General features: G+C 37.3%; 1 long non-coding RNA gene across 1 annotated transcript in view; it reads left to right on the top strand.

Moving 5' to 3' along the window:
* LOC136862830 (uncharacterized) overlaps positions 1–20712 on the top strand; it is a 50886-nt gene extending 30174 nt beyond the window's left edge. Inside the window, exons 2-3 of the long non-coding RNA XR_010859070.2 lie at positions 6442–6558; positions 20527–20712. This is a non-coding gene — a long non-coding RNA (uncharacterized lncRNA). The remainder of the gene's footprint in view (positions 1–6441; positions 6559–20526) is intronic.
* Positions 20713–22424: the final 1712 nt, after the last annotated feature.

Genomic DNA, 22424 nt, shown 5'->3' with positions numbered 1-22424 from the left:
GGCTCTAGGTGCCCTAATTAGGAAGGCTTTATAGTGTTTATAATTTTATGTATAATTATTTTTTTCTTTTTCATCATTTCTTCGTTTTTTTTTGTATCATCGTTCAAATTTGATACAGAAGTTGGTTAGGTCATTTGAATTAATGGCATACTATCATTAACCAATATCCAATGTTTGTAAAACATTATCTTGATTGTATTAGAGTTGATGAGTCGTATTACTTCAAAAAATAGAGTAGATAAAATGTGCAATTGTCTAATATATTGTTGATAGTGTGTAGGATTTTCAAAGGCTGTATGATGTATATTGGACTCTACTTTGCTTATCCTCGCAGTTACTCTAAATGCGTCTCTAGGAGTGCTTTGATAATTCTGAATGTACTTCGTAGTCATACTTCAACCACGGATACCTTATCACTTTATAATTCTTAAGAGGATATCATTATTTCATTCTGAGTATATTGGGTTTGGCAAATTTTTCTAGTCGTAAATATCTCATTCATAGCGGCCAACCTCGTGGATATTTGAAGATCCGACCTTCTCTCTCCGTCCCCAATATCAATCATTTCAACTTAAGACAAGTGGAACTTTCAAAAAAAATCTATAAAACATTCAGTACCTGACTAGTCAGAGTCCCGAATTGAATCATTTCGACGATACAGTGCGCCATAGTCTACACTGTCTCATTATAAAACCGTAAAATAATGGAGCATTGAGATGTGACTAATTTTTTAGGAAGGAAGCTGTTCTTTTTCAGCGTGGACTTAGTTAACATTACTCTTGCGTTTTTCATTCTGCTGAAGCACAAAAATAACATAACACTCAGAAATATGACATTTAAAGCTCTATAACATACCTGTAGAAGAAAATATCACATGTAATTTGGTTCTATCAACAATAGAAGTGGCAAGCTTCCAGGTATGCGGAAGTGATTAATCTGCCTGAAAAACTCTTAAACATAGAATGAAGGGCACAGTATTATAATTTAACCCATAATCCCTGCAGTCCGACATGAGCTTTGAACTTGCCAGGAGGCATGCTGCTCAGCAGGGTGGCTTATAGTATTACGCAATCAACGTGATAACTTCAACAATCATAATGCTTGGCTGTTTTGACTAATTTCGTTACCACTTCAGAAAGCTTCTTAGTTACCTTCGTGAATCAGTGTGAACCCTGTTTCAACCCTGAGAGTAGGATTATGAACCTTGAACGAGCCGGCCATCGAATGTGGGGCACTAGATAAGGAGAACTGGAATTGACATTGTGTTGACAAAGAACGAAGGATATGCCCAATAATATTCGACAAGTATGTCATTATTGTCTCGATAATTCTACTATGTAAAATCATATGTAATTCCTAGCGGAGCAGTAAGCTACATTCATTAAAAATATTATTTCAGTTATAGAAAGGAATATGTTATTTAAGAAACCATTTGGAACTTCGAAACTGTACTTTAACATAACTGGAGTAATGAATGTGAAGACGCTTTGCTATTAGTTTGTTAAATTAAAAATCCTGTTGCTACTAAATACATGTAATATTACAATAAACATCTATGAACTCATAATATGCGAAGAATGTTAATTACATGATGTACTAATAAGGCCGGCGTCAGAAATGAAGGACAACTTGATGGACAATAATTTAAAGACTAAATGGAGGGATATGTACCACCCGGTATGGAAGACTCAACACAGTTGCCAAATTCATGAATTAGTAGGTATGTTTGTCATAAATTACATGAAAAGTAATCGAAATTGATACTTCCCACAGAAAAGAAATGTACGATCAAGACTTATACTGTAAGTTAATTTCGGGGTCAGAAGGATCAAGTTTGGAGGTGCATGACAACCAGTCAGAAGAAGTAAACTGTGGAACCTACTGTGCTGTGTAGAATGCGAAACCAGGTACATGCTTAGAGCGAAGTTAGGCACCATATTCTTCAAACTGTTGAAATAGAACAACATGCAGTACAGTATATATGTAGTGTAGACTGGACGGGAATAAAGTGCATTGAAAATTGTAAGGTGTGGCAATCAAAGAAGAAATAAACAGAAAAAATGAAAACAATTTCTCAAACACATGATCGACGCATGTACCATCCAAATACGGTCATTTCTAATTACATCGACCAGAAAAACGAGTGTTATAGAGAGAGGGAGAAAAACTGATAATTTCATAAATGGGATAGACGCTTTAAGAATGTATCCAGCTGTCATATCTTCTATCTGACCAGCATATATTTCCGGAACAAGTTCACATAATTCTAAATTATTTGTTCATAAGTAGTTGAAATACCTGTGGTAACAGCAGAATCCTTTCAGTTCTATCTGCTCATGGCCATAACCTGTGGATATGGCACAGCACAGGTCCAGACCGTCTTCATAATTTCAAAACGACAGAATTTAATCTTTTACAAATAAAATACTCTCCCAGATCCAATGCGTATCATCGAGTAACATGCCCATCCCTTTCCATCCTCAAAGGATAATGTCAAATTAGAAGTGACTAAACTACAAAACGCTGTACAGCAAATAAAAGAGAAACACGTGAAACCAGAGGGGAAAGAGAGAAACTCATGGATGATGGATGAAATACCGAACCTAATGGAGAAAAGAAGGGTCAATAAAGGAAAACCTGCAGAATATAGAAATATAAATGCGAACATCAGAAGAAAGTACAGGGAGGAAAAGAAAAGAAAAAGTGGAGCAATGTGGGGAGATTGAGTTATATAACAGTAGGTATGAAACTTCAATGTACTCAGGAAATTATGAGAAGTAACAGGGAAATACAGGAATGGCAACGGTTGAAAGTTAAAAGATGAAGCCGGGAACTTGATGGTGGATTTAGAAGACAAGAGAAAGACCTCGAAAAATATATGGAAGATGTATTTCATGACACTAGTTGTGCTTTTACACAACGTGCAAACGAAATGAGAGGCACAGATATTTAGAAGAAGTTGAAACGTCATGGATGAAATCATATAAAATGTTTGATCCAATTTTTCTACCAAATTTATGTATCCGGGTATATTACATCGGAATGGCTCAAATCAGAGTTCATCACCTTGCCGAAAAAGCCAAATGTAAAAATATTGTGGATATTACCGCACGATAAGCTTGATGAGTCATCTCTTGTAAGCGTTCTTTAGGGTGATACACAGAAGAATATACAGACTTTGTGAAGATCAGATAGCCCCTAATCAGTTTGAGTTTGTTAAAGCAGTGGGTACGAGAGAAGCCTTGTTCAGTGTGCAGATACTCTTTGAGAGATGTAGAGATGTAAATAAGAACGTATTTTCTTGCTTAATACACTACCAGAAGGCCTTTGACCATGTGAAATATGAAAAATTGATGGGTATTATGAGAAATATTGGAATGGAGGAAAGAGATCTGCGAATCATCAAGACGCTGTACAGGAATAAAACAGCGGTGTTGCGTGTTGAACGAGAATACATCGAAGCAGTCGAAAACTTCAGAGGAGTGAGGCAGGGATATATCTTGTCACCTAAACTATTTAATTTGTATTCAGAATACATATTTAGAGACGCATGGGAAGATATAGAAGAAGGAATTTTAATAAATGGAGTGAGATTAAACAATATCCGGTATGCTGATGGTATATTTCTCTATTTGCTGATACAATCCAAGCGCTTGGCCTTTGCTGGCGATATGTATGTGGTTTTTACAATGCACTATGTCTTCTGGTATGGGCTAGAATAAATTTGTTACTTTCACGGACCTGTCTCAGTCTCATCCATGGCTTTGACAATATGAGGGTGACCGAAGTATGAGCGATGCTAGTAGTACAATTCCTTATGCAGCCAGTTCCGAATATGAATGGTATGAAAATAGCACTCATAGGGTCAGTTGGTGCATGCATTTCAGTGGGATTGACAGACTGATATGTAATAGCAACTTCTGGCTCAGTGAGGAAAGCAACGGGAAACTACCCCACTACTCATATTTCTAGTATGCTTCTTCAGTGATGCCCAGGCTATGTGTGACAGCTGTTGGCGGAACTGCGGAGGATCAAACCAGCTTTGGCTGAATACCCAACAACATCCAAGCGCTACAACCACTACTGGATGGAATTGTAAGAGTCAGCAGCCAATACAGGCTTGAAATAAACACCGCAAAGGAAAAACTCATGGTTATAAGTAACGAAATTTTACCGGATTAAACTTGGTTATAAATCAAAAGAGTATAGAAAGGGTAAAACAATATTCATACCCTGGAACCATAATAAATGTTCGCTAACGCATAAGATGTCAAGGTACGCATTGGAAAGGCAAGAAGTGTGTTCCAGAAAATGAATGATGTGTTTAAAAGCCACAATCTAACATTAGGAGCTAAAATCAGACATTTGCACTGCTATATATTTTCTGTTTTATTATATGGTGTAGAGACAAGGACCTTAAATAAAAACACAGAGAACAAGCTGGAGGCCTTTGAAGCATGGCTTTATAGGCGGATCCGGAGGATATCTTGGACCCAGAGAATGACAAACATGAAGGCAAGAAGATGACCACAGCAACTCAGTTGATCAAGATAGTGAAATGCCTAAAGCTGAAGTATCTGGGACATATCATGCTCTATACAGATTGATACGACCTACTCCAAGAATACTTCAGGGGATAATCAACAGAAAAGAGGACCTGGAAGAAGACGAGTATCTTGGTTTGACAATATTAGAGGCTAGTGCAGTATGTCATCAGCTGAACTGTTCCGCGCTGCCACAAACAAGACAAAAATAGCCATCATGATCGCCAAAATCCGCAATGATAGGCACCGAGAGAAGAAGAAGTTATCGTACAGAACTCTATGGTGAAGAATGGACTGTATACTCCGGCAATTTGTAATTTGCTTTCGAAAAGGATTAAAATATGTTTTGCGAAGTATATGTTGTTCCAGACATAATAAACATGATAATCATCATAATCATGGAAATTCTCTGTCCATGTCCAGTATCTTCACTTCTTCACAGAAGCGCTGTCATTCATATTTGCATGATGTTCTTGAAGTATTAAAGCCTCCGTCCCCCCTTCCATTTTTCCTTATATGGTGTTGAAAACAAAACTGTGTCTCAGTAGGTGTCCAAATATGTTTACCTTTCTCTTCTATTTTTCACTTATGAAATATTATTCTGTTTATTCTCTTACACTCCATTTGCACTAAGGTGTAAGATTTTCTTTCAGCCCAACTTATTTGGTTTTATCTTCACCAAAACCACAACTTGGCTGATTCTAGACTGTTATTTTCATGTTTTCTGGGGGTACTTGTTTCAATTCTATAGGTTTGTGCACTCCAATTAACTTAAACATTTTCCTGGTCTCAGAACGCATGTTTATATTGATTAACATTTTTCTTTTCATTTTAGTAAGCATTATTTGCATTATGCATCATCTTTCCTAGCCTCTTTCATGCTTCAGTTATGATTAATGGTAATACTTTAATTTTAACAGTACTCTGAAATGTTATCCAGTTTGGTTTTTTCAAGTCTTACTACCACTTCCATTCTTTGATTAGTTCTGTTTACCTTCATTATCCCAGTTTTTCACATTTCATCAGTTTCCAATAAACTCGGACTGTTCGTTTGATACAGATTTCGGCAGTTTTTAACACAAGTTCGTATTGAAAGGAGAAGAATCGAAGTGTTCTCTTGATAATCAGGTTATTCTATGTTCTATATCTTATCAAGAGTATGAAGTGATCCAGGCGACAAATTACTCTGTACATTGAGAACAATGACGTACAGTATGATCTCAACGCAATCTACAGTAAAAGTCGTAATATGTCAATTTATTCAACAAATGGCATTTGACAAATTTAATGAAGAGCCTGGTATTTGGAGTAGATGGATCATTTCCGTAGTGAACATTTTATGGACTCACTGTGGCAACAGTAACCAAACAGGTATCTTTATTTCGCTTCCAATTCCTGATGATCTTTCTCATCTCTAATGCAGTTGCATTACAGTCTAAACACAAATTCACTATCAAGAAATTCAATGGCTCCACCGTACTTAGGAATGAATATTATCCCAGATAATTTACAAAAACGTGCGAGGTATTTCAAGAAAGAAGGTCGAATTTTCTCAGTTTCCTCAAGGTGCCTAAGAAGAGAGCGATTTTTCTGAAGATTCTCTCCTTAATGAAGAGGGATCAGTCCGTTTATATATGACGTCAGATCAAATATCAAGCTTTTTTGCTGATAGAAAGATTAATAATTTCCCTTTCGTAGATATTACCAAAGTAATGGGCAGTAAAAGGAGAACTTCATTTAAAGATATAATTAGGGAATAGATGTAAATCTTCTCTTAAATGGAATTTGTACTTGATTATAAACATTTCGGTAATATTTACCCGTTACCTTTCATATTATTAAATATCAATTTTTAGTGTAATAGAACATAACATGTAAGTTACTGTTGCCATTCAAGGTTCCAGTGAAGGGTGTCAAAGAAGTTCAAGTATAAAGACAGACATGAACGAACCACCAGATGAAGGGAAATCAAGTATCCATCCAACTGTCTCCGAGCAGGCCTAATGTATCTGAAGTGAGTATAAGAGTAAAGTCTTTTTTATTAATAATTTAACAAATCGATATCTGTTACAAAACAATAAAGATACTAATTCTAAATCGCTATTATTTTAAGACAGAAAATTATGAGTACTAATCAATCCTTGCCATACATAATATTTAACTTCCAATTGTGCAAATGCCATACGTAAGAAGTTGGTTACCGAAACACTTACAAATTATAACTCGAATTACGCAGAAGGAAGGAAGGAAGGAAGGAAAGATGACATCGGTCGACCGCATTCGTAGTGTTCGCCATTGTTAAGGGGTCACGTTCACCTATTTTTTCGTAGTGATATGAATCCTAACTATTTTTCTACAATCAGTCACAGTGACTTAGAGAATATATATCATCCTTAGTAATACGATTTCCCCTCCTTCCTAGGCTATTATTGTAAATAATTTTCTGATAGAGATGATTGAAGTAGTTTGTCGATGGTGAGAAGTTCACTTGCTCACAAAAAATTTTTAAATCCTGCTAAAGAATCGACTCGCTAGAATACCAAAAGTTTGTTTAACATCATAGAAACGTTTGGAATGTTGTTTTACAGTGCGACATTTGAAATGTACAAAATAAACCTTCAATTAAAACTTGCCTGGCTACGCTTTATTCCCACAAATCTCTTAACTGTGAATTTCAGTTTTCATACTACCAGAGCTACCTGTCTTGTTTAAGCAAGGTTGATTCTAAGTGATTGTTCGGAGCAATGTACCACAGTGTTTGTCAGATAATGAGAGGTTTCCTGAGTTGTCGAGTCATTCCTCCCACAACGGTGGCATGTCAACCAAATCGCAGCGTCATTCATATAATTTAAAGGGTGGATCAGTTTCCCTCTTCTTCATGATTTCAAATTGGATAATATTAGTGTTCAGCACAAACCTACAGTAATGTTATCGAGAAGTGGAACCAAGTGGCAGTGTCTAAATTTGGTGTCCGTCACTGGTTTGAAGAATATAGTTGTGAAGACACGTACCTCCTATATGAGTAGGGGTAAGGGGAACCCTGTGTAAATCTAATGTCACTCTGAAGGAATCTGTAGAAGTGAATTCTTGCGTTTCCAACAAGGAGCTCATCAAAATGCTAGCGACAGCCATTTTTACGAAATAGTTACAGTGAAAATGTTAGTACCACTTCAAGATTTGCAGTAACTATGTCCTTCACTACAAAAAAAAATATCAACTTGTGTGAACGAGTGATGAAAATGGGATGTGTACGACAAATGAAGATGATCTCGTAAAGGAGTGGACTATGTAAATTTCTATGTTAAGTTTATTTTTATGGATATTGATGATACCATTACCCCAGTACATGTACCTCACTGTCAGTCCTAATGAAAGGGAAGAGTTTTGCCTTCCCACATGTTAACATAAACAATCATAGGCAACACAAAACTACACAGCCTAAGGTAAGAATCAATATTGTAACTACCATACAGTCATGACCAAGGATCCAAATTTCGACCGTTTCATATATATGATTATCTAGTTAACACACAAAATCAACAGAAATAGAGAAGATTTCAAGTGCATTTTAGAACCTTGTTTGAATTCAGAGAACCTCGATTCTTGCCATTCAATAGCAGTGATATCCAGGTATTGCTAAAAAGGGCTACTTTAAATTAAGCAACGTTACGTGGTGGATTTTACTTCTGCTTAACGTTACCAGACAAACAGATAATTATATTGCTAACAACCTAGTGTACCAATAGCAAACAGGAGTGACTCTTCACATACGGATATGCCTTGGTGGATGGAAAAGATCAACAATTAGTGATACTGTTGCACGGTTAACGTTACAAAACGTTTCGTCATTTCCTAAAGTGTAATAAATAATATTTTCGACGAAAATGAACAAGCACCGCACAGTTATTTTAAATATTATTTTCCCAAATCGTTTGCGAGAGAATTTCTATTCAAATAATATAATTAAAGAAGCGTAGCACTTGACCTCGTTTCCTTCAACGACGACCTGAAAGTTAGGCTCCTTAAAACAATAACAATCATCGTTGACAAGTTCATGATTACATAATTTCCCGTCTGGAGATGAACTGAAATACACCTCGTTATATTCAGTGATTAAACTTGCATAGTACTCAGAATACAATTGTATACCCATGGAAGTGTCATATCAAATTATCACACTATCTTACACTAGTTTACAGTGATCCATTCCAAAGAAGAACATCCCGGTCTCTCCCCATATATTCTCTAATGGATTATGTTATAGATACATTCTATGATATTCCGATTAGTTTGTTGGTCGGAATCGTTAATGTATGAAAGGAAGCAGATATAATATAATTGTTTCCTTAAGTATATACGTTGTATGGCACTGCAGAAGTGATAAGAAATTATCAAAAGAATATAATTTAGCAGTACAAATGTGACACGAGTCATTTACAAAAGTTTTTTTTTTTCTAGGGGCTTTACGTCGCACAGACACGGATAGGTCTTATGGCGACGATGGGATAGGAAAGGCCTAGGAGTTGGAAGGAAGCGGCCGTGGCCTTAATTAAGGTACAGCCCCAGCATTTGCCTGGTGTGAAAATGGGAAACCACGGAAAACCATCTTCAGGGCTGCCCATAGTGGGATTCGAACCTACTATCTCCCGGATGCAAGCTCACAGACGCACGCCTCTACACGCACGGCCAACTCGCCCGGTCATTTACAAAAGTTTGAAAGTATCATTTATTTGAAACTGTTTTGGACAAAGATCACTTTACAATAATTTATGGAAAGGATTTTGTTCATGTTAGACATGTTAGGCTTATTTTGACCGAGCTCGATGGCTGCAGTCGCTTAAGTGCGGACAGTATCCAGTATTCGGGAGATAGTAGGTTCAAACCCCACTGTCGGCAGCCCTGAAGATGGTTTTCCGTGGTTTCCCATTTTCACACCAGGCAAATGCTGGGGCTGTACCTTAATTAAGGCCACGGCCGCTTCCTTCCCACTTCTAGCCCTTTCCTGTCCCATCGTCGCCGTAAGACCTATCTGTGTCGGGGCGACGTAAAACAACTAGCAAGAAAATGCTTATTTTGTAACGTAGAAGATCACATTTATAGCGCAGATAGTATTGGTAAACGATATCTTAAAACGTTGATTAGAATACTTTTGAGATTAAAAGTAATAAAGAAAGCTTATCCACCTAATTTTACGAGTAATCATTCGCAGTAATAGAATGTGAGGCATGTAAATAAGAAGCGAGTTTTTCACAAGAGTGTAAAACACGGATGTCACGTATCTCCACACATTGTAATGATGTGCGTGTAGAACTGTTGTAAATGGAGGCGAAGGAGCAATTTCTAAAATGGATCATAACTCAATGAGACTAAAGTGAAATACTAAAATTACTCCGATAATTTTCTCATCTTGCATGATTTATCAGAATATATAAGGACTCGTGTACAGTGAGTGGTCAATGAATTAAGTGTTTTAATGAAATGTTTTAATAGAAGATTTGATGTAACATTTGGCCTCGAACTTTCGGAAAATAATTTGAAAAGTATCATGTAGTATAAACCAGTCATCCCTAGTAAGTGTATAAATTGCATTGTTAAATGTATACCTAGAAAACAGTTACTTCGATAATATTTTAGGAAAATGTAAAACCCTACTAAAATAATGGGACTCAGTGTGGTTTGAGGATAGACGTCATTGTTTAAGAAGCAACAAGAATAGGGCAATATCTGCAACTATTGGACACGTGCCTAATTTCCCATCTAAACGCGTGGTTTCCATTGGCACGTAGCAGCGATCTCTATGCGCCAACTTGAATAAAAAGAGAGGGGGAGAGAGTAAAGCTGTACGGGAATGGTCTATAATTTTCACTTAAAGCTCCTGATAAAGTGAATTAGTGAAGATAAGTGTCTAACTAAACGCCAGGTTGAATAATGTGTGGCGTTAAGGAAGAAGCCTGGAAATACTTGAAATTCAGGGGAAAATAACACGCTTCAGCTCATTTTTTAGATGTAAACAAGGCTAAATTTGAAAGTTCGGTTGCAGTTAGTATGTTGATTCGACAGTACGTGTGTCTGTTTGCCTGTAAGAAAATTATAATCCGTACGAAATATAAGTAGTTCTCAAGATTCAAGAAGTTCCTAATTCCTTGGTCATCCACTGCAGTACTGAAAACGGGACACGACATAAATATACCAAATGAGAACCAAAGACAATGGAATGTACGAAATCAGAGCCAGGTGAAGCAGAAAGCAAAATATCGTAGCTGCCGGGACAAAACTTCCTATGTGAAATATTTAAGCTTAGAACTTTGGCCGGTAATGTTCTATCATCTCACCGAGCTCGATAGCTGCAGTCGCTCAAGTGCGGCCAGAATCCAGTATTCTGGAGATAGTAGGTTCGAACCCCACTATTGGCAGCCCTGAAGATGGTTTTCCGTGGTTTCCCATTTTCACACCAGGCAAATGCTGGGGTTGTACCTTAATTAAGGCCACGGCCGATTCCTTCCCACTCCTAGCCATTTCCTGCCCCATCGTCGCCATAAGACCTATCTGTGTCGGTGCGACGTAAAGCCACTAGCAAAAAAAAAAAAATGTTCTGTCATCTAAGGTGCAATATTGTGTGAATACTGTCAAGGCATTCTCACTCTTCATAATGTATGTGCTGCGGGTCAGTATATCTCCAAAAATATTATCACAAAGGAGGTTTTGTCCCGGCAACGACAATATACAATATCTTAAGAACAAAATAGTTGTATTTTAAAGGTAAAATATTCTGCATTTGCTAAAGTAAAGAGGATAGTGTAGTCTATCTCCGTCCTAGGAAATCTTTACTGTACGAGATAAAGTAACTCACTTCAAATAGAATATAATTGTGGATCATTGTGTGGAACTAAAACATGACCATAGCTGTTGCAGTCAGAATGTTTGAAACTTGGTTTTTATAAGAATATCGAAGATAAAAGGGTGAGATTATATATCTAAAGTACAGAGTCACGTATTTGGGAAGAGAAAATGTTGGCCATGTTTCGAGCAGAAACAGAGTAAAACATCTTGAGATTTCCATGGCTCCCTCGATTATTTCGAAAATTGTCTATGTGCCTGGGACATAATAGTATAAGGAGGCCAAGGCATCAATACAAGGTTCTCCCAAACATGTGGAAGGTAATCGGGGGATGGATAATAAACCCCAAACAGCACAAAAGTTCCCAATGAACTTTTGTACTACCGGTCAGTCATTTACGAGCTACTTGTACCTATGCGACAATCAATGAGGTGGCGTGTTCAGGCACATGGCAGGCGTTTTCAGGATTTCCTATATTAGAATGCAGTATCCCTACTGGTACACAAAAATGACGAAAGCTACTCAACATCGGGTGTGCCATGTAAGGCCAATACTCCCCATACAAAGATTCGGAAAATTTGTAACTCGTAAATGATCGACCTGGGGCATACATTCATACGGACATTTTGTGTTATTTTGGGGTGTACTAACCACCCACAATTATTTTCCGTATGTTTTGGAACTTCCAGTATAATAAACATATTAGGATGAATTTAGACTACAACTATTACGTAGAGTTTATTATGCTACCGCAGACCGCAATTGAAGAAGTAAATGGGTTTCCTGGTGTTACTAATTAGAACAGAAACGGAAGAAATCGAATTCATTATTTAAAGAAGGAAGCCTCAAATACAGCTTAATGTAAGACATCAATGTAATCTTAGAACTTAAGGGGCAAAGAGAATCATTTTATCATACTTAAAGCGATTCCACTTTGGATATATGGGAATTTAGACAGATTTAATACGGACTGAATTTCATTTGTAGCTTTCGCAAACTATACAAGAATATGACAAGACAGCATAGTAACCCTGAGGACCCTGGTATGCCTTTTAGGATTACTGATTTTTAACAACAATGAATCTGAACGAGCATAGTCGCCTATCATCTGTATTCAAAGACCTGAACGTCATGATTTGAAAGTTAATCTGCATGTGGTTGTCTTCAGAGTAAAGCTGCTTCCTGCTCATTGCCTTCGGCTATGATGACTGTGTAACAAATACTATAATTCAACGTATCATAACACTAGTTCAAGCTGTAACAACTTAAACTTGAAGGAATCACTGAATGAACCAAAGAAAGGTGTACCCTGATCGCTCGAGGAAATGATATAATACTCAGTAAGTACTACAAAATCTTACTAAATTTACGTCAACTGAGAATTAAGCTCTAAATTACATGTCATGAAAGAACAGTATTACTATGCACGTACTGTACATAATACGCGCTGATTATTTCGTGCAATGGTCACTAATTATTACAATAGCATGAACTGCTACAGGATAACAATATGAATATATAATTACGTAGAAAAACTAATTCTTCGATCAAAACTTTACTAAATATATGAATTAACTAGATAAGAAAAATCTGTATTCCTATCCAAGATACCTTGAATAATGTACGGAAATACTATTTGAGGTAATTTAACTGTCGGAAGAGGTAAGTAAATGTACAACGATATTGCATAGTGGCAATAAATGACACTTCGCTCAAAAGTATACATTCAGTAGAATGAAGATTAGACTAGACTTGAATGATATGAGCAACACGATGGTTCGAAATTGAGAGTAAGGTTTAAAATTGATGAAGTAAATTTCATTATTTTCAAATAAGTAATCAAAAGTAAAATTATTTTATTGTAGTCTCATTTAAAGTAGAAGTTCATTTCGATACCATTTCTGCAGATACAACCACGGTAGGGCATGAATCAGATTTGTTGGCCTACGTATGTCTACTGTAGTGTACTGAATCAAGCAGTCAATGTAATTAGAAAACCAACGTGAACTATAAAACGTCTACGTATTTTAAGAAAATCAGCGTTAGAGAAAATTATGAGAATTCTGAAAGATGGTTACTTAGCCAGTATTTAGAAGTTGACCAGAATAACAACAAAATAATTAGGTACCGTGTTTCTAAATAGGTAATCTGGTGGATATTACTCAGTATAGATCAGTGATTTTTTTGGCGTTACAGTGAAGAAGAATTCACAACATAAGTCGTCTTAATCATATGTTATTTACTATTATCATTATAACGATGTGCTACTTGATTACACTACAATAACTATAACTATAATCATCAACAAGAAAAAATGTAGTGCAGTGAGAGGGAGTTATCATTTGCCAAAAATCCCGGAGTGCTGTTACATCTGAAGCATATAGTGAAATTGTTAACGTGGTGACATCATCATTTAACGATCTTGCCACCAGAGGCCGTGAGCCTGCTGCCACCTGTGGGCTTTGCTGAGGATCGCAAAGGCTACTACTGCGTATGGACACTGCTTCTGGTTGTGTAATACTCGTCGTCCATTAGATATAGTTCTACAATGCAGTCGAAGAGTTATTGTCCAGGTTACCAGAGTTTGAGTGAGGCTGCATTATAAGAAGGTGCGAGGCTGGAAGGTCGTGTCGTCACCAGGCCATTCTGGCCAGACTGTTGGGGTATGTTGGAACCAATGGATACGTGAGGGCACGAAGTAGAACGACTGCGCTGAAGACGCCCTTGACCGACCACCAGGAGAGGGGATCGTCCGATCTTCCGACAAGCGCCAAGAGATCCAACTATTACGGTGTCCTTCATACTGGAGCATGTAGCATCGTTACAGATCCCTGTGTCTGTCCTAGCCCTTTTCAGGGGCTTGGTCGAAGGAAACTTAGTTTCACGGTGCCCAATGCGTGTTCTCCCATTGTCGTCTCCCTTTACAGTGGTGTCATAAACAACGAACCTGGCCTGCTACGGATTGGAGCTGTCTCCAGTGATGAACACGGCTCCTCTCTGTGCTCTGAAAACAGCTGTGTTTTGTGTGGAGGCCTTATGGTGAACGCCTGGATTCTGTCTTAGCTGTAGAACGACACACCGCCCCTACTGCTGGTGTTCCAGAGTGCCCGTGTGGGGACCTTCCCACTAGGGACGTCGCCCACCCTTAGTAGAGATACGAAAGGTATTGCGAGTACATTGATACGTGCAGGACATCTTGTGACTGCATTTGATGCCATGCATTGCGAGGCTTCCAGGAGGCATTTTCAAGCACAATAATGAGTGGTCCCACGAAGCAAGGATATCAAAGGAATGTCTCCGCAACATTGTCACACTTCCCGGTTGCTAGATTTAACACCCGTCGCACATATCTGAGACCTACTAGCGTGCCAAATTCAACAACCTAGGAGATTACAGGTCCTAGATGAATAGTTTCAACAAATGTGGACAGATATTCCCAAGGATACCATACGAAACATTTATATCTACACTCTTGCTCGTATCATATATTATATCTAAGATAGAGGTGGACCCAGAGAATACCTTTAACTATTCAGTCTCCCTCAATAAACGCCGATATTATAATCACTTACTTACACCAAAGTTTCAGTTATCATGTTCATATTTAATGTCATTTGATTCAGACAATTCCTTCTCGGTGGGTGATTTTATTTCTTTGAAAATGTGTATTCGTATTTCCTTCATTCATTCTTCATGAAATTTCCTCCTTTCATATCATTCTGCACACTTCGTTATTTTGTCCTAACTAACCGGAGATGAACCTTGCATGCAAGCATGACAAGACGAACTACTTATCTGTATATAGTGGAGCTTAGAGATGAACCATCACCAGAGCAACGGTGGAATTAAATTTCAAACTTTCGGAATTCTTAGAGCATTCGTTGTTCACTTCTGAGAAAGCGAAGCAAGATCTTACTGAAATGTGAAGGTTTTTGCAGTTTTTATCGTTTAACTCGGAAAAACCGGGAGTTAATATGATAAACGAAAATATAAAAATTATTAAAAATATTTCTATCATCACTGACGTGGTACAATAGGCATAATGGAGTAGTGGTGAATTGATCTCAGCTGCCATTTCTACCAACTAACACCCACCACACAGCCACAAAATGGAAGAATACGTATACATGAGAGTAGAGGACAGTATATTAAGGTGGTGCCAGCGAATGCTATAAATTTACAAAAGTTTCCATCAGATATGGTACCGATATTTAATTTGATGGTTCAGTCCACGTAAGCAACTGTGGGTCTCTTGCTTCTTCTGTGCGCCGTGCTGACTAGATCAGACGGTGTTCCCAGCTGGCGGGTACGAACCCGGCTCAGTCCAATGGTACTTGAAGGTGATCAAACATACCCGCCTAGCGTCAGCAGATTTTCAGGCATGTAAAATAATTGCTATAGGGAGAAATGCCTGCACTTCGGCGTCTCCAGAAAATAAAAAAGTAGATAAGGGGTCGTAAAACGAGAAACACTATTATTATTATTATTATTATTATTATTATTATTATTATTATTATTATTATTATTATTGTTGTTGTTGTTGTTGTTGTTGTTGTTGTTATTCCGGGGATATAGTGGAACACAAAGGGGTAAGAAGGTGAGAGCATCAATGGGTGGACAGAGAAATGATCGAAGTATAATTTAAAAATCAAAAATTTGAAATTTTATTTCTTTCCTGTTTTATGTTTGTTTTCAGATTTTAAACTTTGTTAAACAAATGACAGTTGGATAATCAGAAGGGAATCTCTTCAGTTCTTACACAAATAGTTATTCAAATCAGGTACAATAGACATAATGATTTTTAATAAATGAGTTAGGTAGCTCAAACGTTACACTATTTTCAAGAGCACTACTGCTCCGATCAATTACAATTCAGGAGACTGGGCTTCATAATTTACAATATTAGAGCGTCTTTACTCCACACGATTAATTAGGAGACTCAAATTAGGAGATTCAAACCTCTCCGAGGCACAATCTAATTATTTAAAAAAAAAACATAAGACACAGTCTTATCCGCTCAACAGTCTAAGTTACATTTAAATAGGAAATTGAATAAGAGTAGTTAACTTTAACAGGGGCAAAAGGTACCCATTCTACATGGCCCTAGCGAAAAAGGAAAGATTAAAGTTATTGACGGTAAACCAAAATGTTAGGAGGCGAACACTGGCACTCTTTCGAAGTTATATTAATGGTTGTGGTAATAAAATTAACGGCACCCCTGCTAAATGGAGAGAGAAAATTGCTAAATCAACAGAAGCACATGAAAATTCTTAAAACCATATGTGAGCTTAAGGCCTGAAGTTACAGGGGCTAAGCCTACACTACGGAAGTGACTAGCTGGAGAAAAAATTTAAATTACAAAAGGCAGAATTGAAAGTTTACGAAATCATAGTCGTCTCAATACCACGTTGAAGGGTAATACAAGAGGGTTCCCATTCTCTATTGCCTAAGTTAGACTAAGGCCTTAGACCAGATAGAAGATTTATATTTAAAGATTACATTAGGAAAGGATGTTGAAACCTTCTCCAGAGCTAGCTTTCTGAGAATATTTCATGATTAAAAGATGTCTGCCATTAACTTGAACTGGTGGTCCTTCCGGAGATGGACGAGGCAAGTTCCTGCCTCCCCTATGAACACACTCTACTTATTGACTGGAGCGATTGAAAGACAACATGGCCCCAAAGCTCCCAGCTTTTATAACGGAGAGGAAGGTTCCCAAATTCTCTGAGCCGAATCCCCGAGCACACCCCTAAATTCCAATGGATAATTAAATAAATACCAAAAATTTTGATTACCTAAACTTTTAAGCAGGCGGGAGGAGATAGAAGTGCTAGTAACTTTAGATAACCAAAAATATTTTACAAACAATTCAGGTTTGAAAACATAAGAATACAAAACTTCTCTTTAAAATAAATTGCCCATCCTCTCAAAAGAGCGAGCACAGAAATCAACAGTAGAGACATCTAATGATAAACGTTCGAACTTGTTGTTCTAGACAGTTCAATCTGTGTATTGCAGATGGCCTTCTAAAAGGCGCACATTTTAAATAAACGGGGTTGATGTACCTCCGGTACAGATCTCTACCACCTATAGTCCAATTTTTTCTATGAATTTATGTTCCTGGTACACCCTCAGACCACAAAAACCGGATTACGGAACGCTGTTCTTCCTTGGTGCAAACAAAGAGTGGCGTGGCCGTCTTTACGTGGCAACAGCGCAAGCTGTACTGATCTGATAACGGTGAAGCCTACCACAGAGGTAGACAACGGTGCCATCTAGCGTATGGTGAGCACACAACGGTATATAGCCAACCTAAAGTCAATTAGAGCAATATTGCAGATTCTTGTTGACTTGCCCTCGTACTTTAACGGTTTTCGGAGACATTGGGGAGTTCGAGGACCCTGGGATCGCCATGGTAGGTGTGAAGGCCCTTCAGGAACTCTGAAAAGCGGTGGCAAAATAGGCCCTGGTTAAGGCCCAGGAGATAGTTTTGAATGATAGGTACCAAAATGGGTAAAAAAGATTAATTGTAAATTTAAAAATAGCAGTTGTATAGTATTATTTGAATTGATTCCACGTACTGTATATAAGTTATATGTGTAAGTACAGTATATATTATGTGTTTAATTTTGTAAATAATATAACTTTATTAAAGGTGAGCTGTGTGTTTAATAGAAAAATTGTTAGTGCAAACTTTATAATACTGTGTTTTAGGAAAAATGTCTTCTTTTCTTTTTCATTAAAAATTTAGTGCTTGATAATAATGTATTTTTGTGCATCATTTGCCACCGATGCAGACCCCTCATTTGAAAATACAGTGATTTTCATTTGATTTGATCCTGAAGACGCCTATTTACTGGGTTTAGAACCTTTTGACTGCAAAAGGGGGCACTTGTTTCTTAAATGTTCAGCAGATCCACAAACATAACACTTACGAGGGTTAGAATTCCTACGGGGAGGAGGCGTCGAAACAAAGGAAGAAGGTGTATCAGGTTCCGTTCTAAGTGTATCGGCATATTTAACAGCTTCACCCGCTACAGACATAGCCTCAAGCTCATTAAAGTTATGCGGCCGAGAAGAAAAGCAAAGATATTAACAGTACGAAGGAGAAACTCTTTCCATTATGGTCTGAACCATTTGAGCTTTTGAACAGTGAAGAGCAAATACACGAGCATAGGACCTAATATCTTCGATGAAATCAGCCAAGCTTCCGTTTATCCTTTGAAATCCAAAAGAGAACTTAAGCACTAAGGAAGATAAAGCCATAGACGGAATAAAATTAGCCAAGAGATGGTCGTGAAATGCTTCACTCGGGCACTTCTCTGTAATAGGCTTAACCATCTTAACAGATAGGACACCAACAGCTTACGGATAGATTATTTGTAATATGTGAGAATGTGACAGAGGAAAACAAGAGCATGGTCTTCAAATTCGACTAAAAATCGTAAGACAGTAATTATATCATTGGTCGAATTGACCGATAACGAGGAAATGCCTCTCAAAAGAATAGCCAATGGATGCGGTAAATTACTGAAGGGTGATAACAGGAGAAACGGAAATCAATTTTGTAGGTACCTGTCAGATGAGGTAGACGCACCCTGCTGTTGTTGCTGACCTTCAACCAACTCAACACTCTCAGAAGATTTATAGCCGTTTTCTTCTTCTTCCGGAAAAGAAACAACTTATTTATTCCTCCCCGACAACAATTGCGTGAACTTTTTACACAGAAATTAATTAGTGTGGGCTAAGCCCTGGGCAGTCTAAGAACTTTCATCGCTTATTTAAGAGACAACAGATCGCTAAACCGATTGTAGGAATAAAACAATCTAGATTGCACACTTTTCAGCTGACTGCAGAATGGCTTACCTAACTCAAAAAAGTTAACCACAGAAGCTAGTTCGTTAATCCTGGCAGTAATCATAGATAAGGACTCATCAAAATGGGAGGGCGTGAATACTGGTGTACTTTTGAATGTGTAATGTTACAAGTGGAAGTGATGCGTGCAAAGTCTGCTGAAAAAAGGGTACGAGAAGACACAAATGAGGTCAGGCAATGCGGAAGAAAATTAAGACTGGAAAATGAATCTGAGAAAACTGCTTTAGATGGAATATCCCATGCTCCTGGAGCATTTTAGTAGCCACTGGAAGGCTGCTGTATCTATACAGGGGTCAGATAACTTAGGAGCTCATTTTCTCAAAACTATGTTTTTCAAATCCATTTCTCTTGTAACTACTAAATTATATGGAGTATTGCAGTGCCACTTTTCTCTCGTGATCTTAGTGATAGAGTCCACAAAACTGTCCAAAACTCACGTGCTTAGGGTTGACAATTGTTTGGGAAAAAATATCTACAGCAAGAAATGACCAAAATGTGTAGTATTTAAGTAACACAAAATTAAGAATACTAAATTTAAAAATATAGTTCTGGAAGTGGTCAGTTTTGTAGCTGTAACTTCAATCAGTACATTTTAAAACATCATAACACTAGTATGTTGATAAATGGCCCAGCTATGAAGAAAACGATTAGCACAGACATACAATAATTAATTAATAATTAATTAGCGAGTTTGATAATGCCAAAATCAATTCTGGTATATGTGATTGCATAGTAAACATGTAGTGTGCTTCATTTAGAAAGATAATTTGTTGTACATAAAGTAGGAGCTGATATAAAAATTATTTAAAGTGTCCAGATTTTGAAGATTGTTTACTGTACCAATCCCCTTAAAATGAATTATATTCTCCGAGTTCAGTGACTGGTACGTCGAAACTTTCAGAAAGCAAGGTTAGAAGCAAGCTGTTCCATTTCCCTGCTTCCCTGCCTTAAAAAGTAAAAGAAAATCCTTTTTTTTTGTTTATTAATGTACCTGCATTAAGAAAATATTTTAACAGTTTCGAAATCTGCAAAATAAGTAAACACCTTACGCTATAAACATATTAAGAATTATCGAAGTTCTGATGTTTACGACCATCATTATACTAGAATCAGAGCAAATGTTTTTAAAATTTTATACCTTTAGGAATGGACACATGTTAACTTGTAGTCAAAATTCCATTCCAAAATTCCTTCGCCTCCTACACTCACCAGTCAACTATATTGCCCAAAATCAGTATTAAAACATTGTTTTGTTTTCCTCTTTTCCAGCTGAGACTTTCCGACTGCAGGAGCCACGTCTCGCAGCTTTTTCCTGCCACGGTAAATTAAGTGATTTTTCAGCGACTGCTCGCCTTCACCTGGACCAGCAAGGCGAGCCTGTGTTCTTGAAAGTCTGTCAAATGTTTCATATATTCTCTCCCCAGGACCTTTGTACGAATGTACTCATTGCAGCAATGTTAAGTAATACAACCTCTAAATTCATTGTTGTGCTGAAGTTTCTCTACTGACTCAGAATCCACCCAAGTAAGATATATATAGTATGTCAGAAATATTACAAATACTGACACTGATTACTTGGTTGATAACTAAAGATTACTTCTCCATATGATCTTCTATGTTCCTCATTAATGTATACATATATGCGTATGAAGTGTATTACAAATATTGCCACTGATTCCATAAATAATGGCTTAAGAATATCTCTTCATATTACCTTCCACGCTTTATTATCAATGTATGACAATGCATTACTTGGATGTAGTGAAGCATTATCCTTCCATTCAAGAGATAGGTGTGCAAGCAATTTTACTTTAGCTAATCATGTTACCTAGTCAAATTCAACTGATGGGTTCAATTTTTTATTCCTGAAGTCAAACGACGTTGGCCGTGGGGAGAATTAATATTGGAGACCAACGTGAAAGAGTGGAAGAAACTGGCCATTCAAGAGTAACTATAGTCAACGTCTTCTCGGAGACAGTGACAAAGCTCGGAATTTAAAAAATGATAAATTATGTTATTTGACTTAAGAATGCAATTCATTCGACATGTTGAGAATGGTTGAGAATCATGCACGGGGTGAATAGTTGTGAGTAACTCCATGCTATAGATGTTTGATAGAAATCAATGGCATTATTTTTGATTGTCTACCAATATTTCCACTATTTTTAAATCAGTGATGTAACGAAGAATTCTGATTGAACATACTGAATATTAAGGGTTATTTTACTAAAATTGAGAAGGAAAACTAACTGCCTTGTGCTCAAGTAGTTATTTATGTACACTAAAATATTGTATGAATTTTATAAGTACGATACGTGAGACTGTACTGCAAAACAGAGTATTTTTATATTGTCTTTTGTTGTTTACGAACGGTAAAATTCTGAGTAAGAAGTGTGAAGTTGGGTAGATTTTAGATAGAAACCTTATTTAGATAGAATAACTACAGGGGATTCAGTACCTCCATAACACATATGAAATGGAACTTAATTCTATTTTACGCACAGATGTTCATCAGAAAGGGAAAAGGACGTGTTAATCTCTGATATTATATGCTTACTTTATGTGTATTAAGGTATACAATGATATATGTAGAATGTGATTAAATACTCTGTATGTTCCTATACGTAATTTATCTTAAACATGGTATGTTTAATGACAATTAATTACGTGTGTATCAGTATTTTTTGTATTATTTAATTATAAGGCTTTTTTAAGTACGGTTATCAATTTTAAAAACAAAGTGTATGTATTTATCTCCACTCCTCAGAAACTACTGTTTTGTCAGAAGAAGAAAAGAATCCCTGCTCAAGACTGATGCGTGAATATGGATTGAAGCTGTGAAATATCTCTTAGTATACATTTATAATACAATACAGATAAGAGTCTAGACCAGGGTGCACAAGACGACTTCGCTTGGATGACCAGAGTGCAGACCCCCACTCCTCGATTTGGAACAATAGCGCTGTCTCTCTCTTTCCCCACGCCTGTCTCGCTCGCTCCGCCTGTCTCCCACTTCCCCACTTGATCCGTAGAGCTCCACATCCGAGCCGAGTTGAGCCGAGTAGCCCAGAGACGAAGCGTTGGTCCAAGGCGAACCGAGCGGGACTGATGCAGAGTGCACGGAGCTCTTGCGCCTCGATTTGCACGCATGAGATGTTGGGCGTTTG

This window comes from Anabrus simplex, chromosome 2 (genome assembly GCF_040414725.1).
Source record: "Anabrus simplex isolate iqAnaSimp1 chromosome 2, ASM4041472v1, whole genome shotgun sequence".
NCBI lineage: Eukaryota > Metazoa > Arthropoda > Insecta > Orthoptera > Tettigoniidae > Anabrus > Anabrus simplex.
Note: the sequence above shows the minus strand (reverse complement) of the source record. Positions and strands in the feature narration are given on the sequence as shown.